Consider the following 8,184-nt stretch of genomic DNA (forward strand, 5'->3'; position numbering starts at 1 on the left):
AAAAAAAAAAAAAAAAAAGAAGAGGTCAACAGAGAAGAGTAGACTTTATTGTTGTGTACATTTTTCTGTGTTCATGTGTTTTTTATTGGTTGGTTTTTATCATGTGCATGCTTTTTTTTTTTTTTAGTTGGAGTAGCTGGAACCACAGACACACACCACCATGCCCAGCTAGTTTTTGTGATTTATTATAGAGTCGAGGTCTTGCCAAATTGCCCAGGCTGATCTCAAACTATCGGGCTCAGACAATCCTCTCACCTCGAACTCCCAAAATGCTGGGATTGCAACCTGACCCACCATACCTGGCATTTTTTTTTTCTGTTTTTCTTGTTTTTTGGAGACAGGGTCTTGCTGTGACATCCAGGATGGAGTACAGTAGCCATGTTTCACTATAGCCTCGAACTCCTGGGCTCATGCAGTCCTTCCTCCTCAGCCTCCAGAGTAGCTGGGACTACAGGCACATACCAATCTGCCTGACTAATACTTTTATGTTTTGTAGAGATGGGGTATTGCTATGCTGTCCAGGCTGTTCTTGAACTCCTGGCCTCAAGTAATCTTCCCACCTTGGCCTCCCAAAGTGCTGGGATTACAAGCATGAGACACCACACTCAGTTCAAAACTAAACAAGAATGCATGAAGTTGCCCAGAAACACAAGGCTTGCGTGTTCGGAGGCACATTGAAGCTACACTAGGAATAGTCAATGTCTCTTGGAAGCAGGCCTGGAATATATATAAAACTTGAAGAAAATTAAAGCTTACAACGTCAGTGTGCCCTGCCTAGAGAAAGTCTGGCAGCCAATTTTAATGCCGAGGAAAGAATGAAGTGAAAACTGAAAGAGAGATGGGCATTATGGAGTAAAGGCAAGTGAGAATTGGAAATCAAGAATTGATCCCCATTCAGGTGCCTGGTACCCAAGTCATTGTAGCTCTCAGTCTCTGTCAGGTCTTTCCTGAGTAGTAGTAGAAGGCATTTCAGACCAACATAGTGAGGTGACATCACCCACTTGCCTCGACTTGCTCTGACAGCAAGTTTCTAATTATTATTTGACTTCTTCCCATGCATCTTGTCCATGGAGAAAATAGGTCTCAACTAGCTAAGAGAGGATAAGGAGTGATTTCAGTCTTCCTAACCCTAATCCTAACACTAACCCTAACCTTTAAACAAGTAAAAAGTAAAAAGTCAGCCAGGCACAGTAGCTCACATCTGTATTCCCAGCAGTTTGGGAGGCTGAGACAGGAGAATTGCTTGAGCCCAGGAGTTCAAGATCAGCTTACACAACATAGCAAGACCTTGTCTCTACAAAAAACAAAAAATTAGTTGAGCATGGTGGCACCATGCCTGTAGGCCCAGCTACTCAGGAGGTTGAAGCGGAAGGATCATCAGAGTCAAGACGTTGAGGCTGAAGTGAGCCATGATTGTGCCACTGCACTCCAGTCTGGGCGACAGTGAGATCTGGACTCAAAAATAAATAAATAAATAAATAGTATAAAGACAATATTTCTGGGAAAAAAAATTCAGAATGTTTCCCAGCATTTCCTTTTCTCTATTAAGATGTCTAAACCATTAGATATCGATTGACTCAGAGAAGATATATGATAGCAGAAAATGGGGAGGGGGGAATGTATATGCTGTTTAGCTCTGTGTTTCAAAAGTTAGATCCTTAGAAGAACACATGGTTCTGGAGCAATGAGAGCAGACCTTTCCTGTCCATCTTCCCTACAACAAGCAAGGGATCCTCCACATCTGGTAAAAGGAAAGAATTAAAAGGGGAAACAAAAGTGAATGCCATAAGAGATAAGAAAGACAAGTGGGACCTCATCAAGTTGAAAAGCTTTTTGTGCAGCAGGAGAAGCCATAAGGAGAGTAAAGAGATCACCCACAAAATGGGAGAAGATATTTGCTAGTTATGTATCTGACAAAGGACTAACATCCAGGATCTTCAAGGAACTCAAATGAGATGAAAGGAAAAAAACAAGCCCTATTAAAAAGTGGGCAAAGGACATGAATAGACACTTTTCAAAAGAAGAGATACAAGCAGCCAACAGAGACATCAAAAAGTGCTCAACCTTGCTAAGTATCAAAGAAATGCAGATCAAAACCACAATGTGATACCACCTAATTCCAGTAAGTGATGGTCATCACTACTAAGTCAAAAACAACAGGTGCTGGTGAGGGAGCAGAAAAAAGGGAGTGCATCCACACTGTTGGTGGGGAGTGCTGGCTAATTCAACCTCTATGGAAGGCAGTGGGGAGATTCCTAAAAGAACTAAAAACTGACCTTCCATATGATCCAGCAATCCCACTCCTGGGAATATACCCAGAGGAATATAAATTGTTCTACAAAAAAGACACCTGCACATGCACGTTTATAGTTGCTCTGTTCACAATAGCAAAAATATGGAACAAATCCTACTGCCCATCAAAAGTGAACTGGATAAAGAAAATGTGGTACATATACATGATGGAATATTACACAGCCATAAAGAAGAACAAAATCATGAACTTTGCAGCAAATTGGATGGAGTTGGAGACCATCATATTGAGTGATCTATCACAGGAACACACAACTGAATACCACATGTTTTCACTCATAAGTGGGACCTGAATATGAATCACAATAGCACCAGGGAGTAATAGGCATAGTCACTGGGCACTTTCAGGGGAGGCAGGAAGAAGTAGGACATGTAGCAACACAAAGGGTACCTGATCCTAAACCAGAGGAAGGGAGGAACAGTTGGAGGCCCAAACTTTACCTGCATGCAGCCTACTTGTATAGCGAATCCTGACTTGTACCTGACATCTCTATCATCAAATGAAATACAATAAAAAACAAAAGGAGAATTGATGAGAGCATGGTAGCAGTGTGACCCTGAGAAAGCATCTGTGGCTTGCCCTCAGGCTGAGCACTGTGAAGTGAGGCAGGGCCAAGACCCCTGGATGAGATTATGAACCCCCAAATCAGAAGAGATCTGTACCCCTACCACTTGATGGAATCCTGGATAAATAGCAAAATACCACAGAAGAAATATCTCTGTGGGCTGTCCAAAGATAGTCTCAATGTCTAACCTTCAAGCCCTCAGGGTGGGTCATCAGCAGTATGATTCTCATGCACCCAAAGCGGGCACAGAAATAGTTGAGGACGACTGACTAGATTTGCTCAGATGAGGATAAAAGATGTTTCCATGACAACCTGCATGGACCAACGAGGGAGGAACCGATTTCCCCTTGGCCCCCTCAATGGAGACCAGATTTCTTCTAACCCTGTGCTATGACCATCAGCACTTTGAGCCCACATAATCCATATAACCATATACACATATATAAACGATACAAAGTCAGACCTCAGACATAGCCCCAAATAAGAGAGGAGGCAGGAATCCAAATTGCGAGAGATTAAGTCTTTTCCATCCCGATAGAATAGTGACTCAGAACATAAATTTAACTGAGTTACATAAGAATAAAGCTGACCCGTCTCGGTGGCTCAGCCTGTAATCCCAGCACTTTGGGAGGCCGAGGTGAGTGGATGGCCTGAGCCTGTGGATTCGAGACCAGTCCGGGCAACTTGGTGAGACCTCGTCTCTACAATAAGTCAAAAAATTAGCTGGGCACGGTAGCACACACCTGTAGTTCCAGCTACTTGGAAGGATCATCTGAACCCAGCAGGTCGAGGCTGCAGTGGCCGTGAACTTGCCACTGCATTCCTGCCTGGGAGACTCGAAATCAAAAAAAGAATAAAGCTGAGGTATTTCTTGTGCACTTGAATCTGTGGCCTTGGATTCACACCCACCATACATATTACGTGCATGAGAATCCTATGAGTTTGAGAGGTTGGCTCAGAGCTTCTTACATACTGTGCACTGTTGGGGTTTCCATTTCCCTGTGAGTCAAATAAAGATTTCAACACCCATGGCATGGGGTTAATATGAGGACTCAGTGTGATCATGTATAAGATGCCAGGCCCAATGTAGACACCCTATACTCTCCTCATTCCACTTTCATCACTTCAGTGGACATCCATAGAATGGTACAATGTTCCCGTTTGTAGCTGGTTAGACATTAGTTACATTTTAGGTTGGCTGCTTCACCATGGCATTTTAGCATCTTAATCTCATCAGTAAAATGTCCTCAAATCACATGGATTACTTCTGGGAAGGATTTCTGTGGCCGGTTAGTCCCACCCACAGTGTGTGGTTTCCAGTAAGCTTCAATCAAAGAGAGTGTCCCCTCCCTGACCTGAGCGTGCTGTCATTTCCCAGTTCTTTTGCCACAATCATCTCGAAGTCCATTTTTTGGCATTCCAGCCCTCTGTCCCTTATATGAGAGATAAACCATGGTCTGCTTGTTCCAGGTCCAGAAAGTGAGGGCTGCCTATAGCAGGACATCTCCTGTTACTAGGTAAGGATATCTTTCCTATTTCTAGGTAAGGAAAAAGAAGGGTACCAGGCCCTTCACACTGTTTTATTCGATCTTTGTCATTTCCCTCATTTTACTGACAAAAAAAAAAAACAAGGTTCAGAAAGGCTACGTGATTTCTGTGGTATCCAAGAACTAGTAAGTGACAGAGCACAGCTTGAAGCTAAATCCGGTGGTTCCAAAGTCCATGCTGTTTCTACCACGTGATCACCATGGAGGAGAGGATATGAACAGCAAATATGATTTGTGCTAAAATGAGGGTTGGTTAGAAGGAGGGGGGAGAGAGAGAGAGACTTCATTCAAATATCTTTTATTGGGCTTCAATCAAAACTTGAGACTGGCTGTGGTGGCTCACACCTATAATCCCAGCATTTTAAAAGGCCGAGGTGGAAGGATTTTCTAAGCCCTGGAGTTTGAGACCAGCCTGGGCAACATAGTGAGACCCCCATCTCCACAAAAAAAATTTTTTTTAATCAGCTGAGTGTGGTAGTGCACATCTGTAGTCCAAGCTACTTGGGAGGCTGACATTAGAAGAATCACTTGAGCCCCAGGAGTTGGAGGTTGCAGTGAGCTGTGATTGTGCTATTGCACTCCAGCCTGGGCAACAGAGTGAGACTCTGACTCAAAACAAAACAAAACAAGAACAAAACCTTGAGTTGACATTTAATTCTATATCAGTATAATGAAAATATTTCATGTATGTCTGGTACTCAGCTTTTATAAGTACTCATATCCATTGTTTGATTTAATTCTACAAAATTCCTGGCAAGATACATAGGAAAAGCATCCTTGTCCCCATTCTTTTGATGAGTAAAAGAGGCACAGATTTGTCCACATCCATTCATAACCTCAGAAACACAGAACCAAAGCCTCAAATGGGGTTCAAGTACAAGGAGGTACCCCCAAACCCCAGAATTTATTTATAAAAAATTGTGTCTTTATTCTTACATGTTTAAACTTCAGTCACCTTCAAAGAACTCTCCATCTGATGCAATACACCTGTCAAGACACTTTTTCCACTGCTCTAAACAGTTTTTGAACGTGTCCATTTTGATGCCTTTTAGGGCTTCTGCCATTTTTTGTTTCACCTCTTCCACATCAGCAAAACATTTCTCTTGAGGACCTTTTTCATTGGGGAAATGAAAAAAAAAGTTTGCTCGGGGCAAGACTGGGTGAATAGGGAGGGAGGGGCATGAGGGTCCTGCCATTTTTGGCCGAAAACTGCCGAACACTCAGCACTGTGTGGGCAGGTGCGTTGTGGTGATGGAAGAAGCCATCATCTGTTGGCCACAACTCGGGATGTTTCTTCCACAAATCACGACACAACCTTCTTAAAACTTCCAGATAAAAAAACCAATAAGTTCCTGGAACACTTACCTAGTGGGGGAAGCCTATACTACAAGGGCCTACCCCCCAAAAGACACTTCCGAGTTTTTCTGGGTCCCCCCTCGTCTGTGTGGGGACTCTGAGTGCTGGCTGGAGACATGGAAAATCATGGCCTCCTCTTCCTGGGTGAAGTGGAGAATGAGGTATACCAGTTAGGGCTTCAGCAGGGAACAGATGATGGGGTCAAATGGGATACTTCGAGGAGATGCTAATAAAATTGTGATATTTACAAAAGAGAGCTCAGGGTGAAGAGAAACCCCAGACCCAGGGCAGTTCTCTAGTTGGCATCCATGAGGGGCCATCGCCATGCAGAAGGCTGACAGAGCAAGAGGAGGGTATGGTTATTAGAGCAGAGAAAGGTCTCTACGGAGAGGGCCACCAAGACAGGAGCTCTGGCATTTGACCAAGGGACACAGCAGCCCATAGTGACCCCACAAGGAGGGCTCCAGGGAAAGAAATACCTTGATCTTGCTCCTTTACCTCCTTCCCTCTGGTTATCTGCTGGCTCTTCCCTTTGGCCAAACACAACTGGAAGTCAGAGGCAAGGAGGCTTTCTGATGGTGTCAATACCATTAAGCCTCATAAGGCACCAAGCAGGCAGCAAGGGTAGAGCAGATATGGAGGAGTGAATGGGAGATATCCTGCACACAAAATTTCCTGTGAGAGCCAGAGGCCACACTGGAACTGTGTATCAGTACGACTTCAGCTTACTTGAAATGATTGAACAGTAAAAAGGAGTTACTGAACAGGTTTCAGGGGCATTCATATCAGGAGGCTAGCTGTCTGTGGTGCCATGAGGTCTGCTCTCTTCTGTGTGCCAACAACTTGGGCTGACCTACCGCATGGCGGCAAAATGGCTGCCAAAGTTCCTGACATTGCACCTGTACCACACTGAGAGGAGAAAGAGAAGGAGCATGTTTCAGAATTCTGACTGGACAATCTTGAGCCGAAAACTCAGTTGTGAACAGAATGTCTAGACGATGGACAGCACTCATTGGCTTAACCTAGGTAAGGTGCTTCACCCCAGATATGGGAACAGCATGGCTTTCCATAAATCCCATGGATTCTGGAACAGAAGTGGGAGCTTTGTGGAACAGTGAAAGAGGCTGCCAAGAGGTGCCACTCAAGTAGAATTGCAGAAAGGGGAGCCAGCTGGGGCTAACACAGATTAAATAGGGTTTATTTACTCTACCCAATAAAAGGACAACCAGGAAGGCATTAAAGGACTGGCAAAGCCCTTCAGCGATGCCCCTGGAAACCCAGATTTCTTTCCTGGGACTGTTACCTCATGTCAAAAGATGGCTGCAGCACTTTCAGGTATCCCACCCAAGTTCAAGTTCAAGGAAAAAGAAAAAGGGCCAAACAGTCTAGAGGGAAGATTGTTCTCTCAGGGAGCTATCACCTTTCTATTTGCCGAGTGATATCGGTTTGATGTTGTCCCCGCCCCCCCAATCTCCTGTTGACATGTGCGCCCCAATGCTGGAGGTGGGGCCTAGTGGGAGGTGTTTGGGCCATGGGGGCCAATCCCATGTGAAGGGCGTGGTGCCCTCCCCGTGGTCATGAGTTCATGCGAGATCTGGTTGGGTTAAAGAATCTGGGACCTCCCCTCTCCCTCGTTCGCTTCCACTCTCACCATGTGATACACCTGCTTCCCCTTTGCCTTCCACCATGATCAACTTCCTGTGGTCTCATTAGAAGCAGATGCTGAACTGTGAGCCAAATAAACCCCTTTTCTGTATAAATTACCCAGCCTTGGGTATTCCTTTAAAGCAACGCAAAACAGACTACTAACACCAAGGGAGCCCTGAACGTCATTGGCTAGAGCTATGTTATGTGGCCATCTCTTAACCGCAACGGAGTCCAGGAAGCAGGGAGTTTAGTTTTCCAGCCGGAGCGGTAGATGAAGATAAGGGAGAAGGGGGTTGTAAGTAGTTGCACATGGCTCGTCTTTGGTCTCTGTCACAGAAGGATTGCCTAACAGCACCGAAGATCCAGCTGAGGTTGGAAATCATCAATTGGTGGTGAAGCCAGTCAGCAGAAACTCACCCACTTGACAATAAAATTGGCTAACTGGGAAGAATGTCAGCTTTATACTAAATTTCACTGATTCTGCTAACTTGGGAGAACTGTGGGCCAAATTTTCCTAGCAAAAAGGGCGGTGAAGCCAACCACACAGTTCAGGAAGGTTGCTGGAGCAATATTGCTATCTCATTTCCAGACAAATTAGGAGACTTTCTGAATAAATTCATAAACTTAAACCCATAATCTGTAACATACACCAATGTTACAACTTGTTCATTTTCCAGAGAATACACGTCCATTAAAGAAGGACCCTTAGCCGGGCTCGGTGGCTCAGCCTGTAATCCCGTGCCTTTGGGAGGCTGAGG

This window comes from Carlito syrichta, unplaced genomic scaffold, assembly GCF_000164805.1.
Source record: "Carlito syrichta isolate Samal-C Ts95f unplaced genomic scaffold, Tarsius_syrichta-2.0.1 Scaffold314352, whole genome shotgun sequence".
Taxonomy (NCBI): domain Eukaryota; kingdom Metazoa; phylum Chordata; class Mammalia; order Primates; family Tarsiidae; genus Carlito; species Carlito syrichta.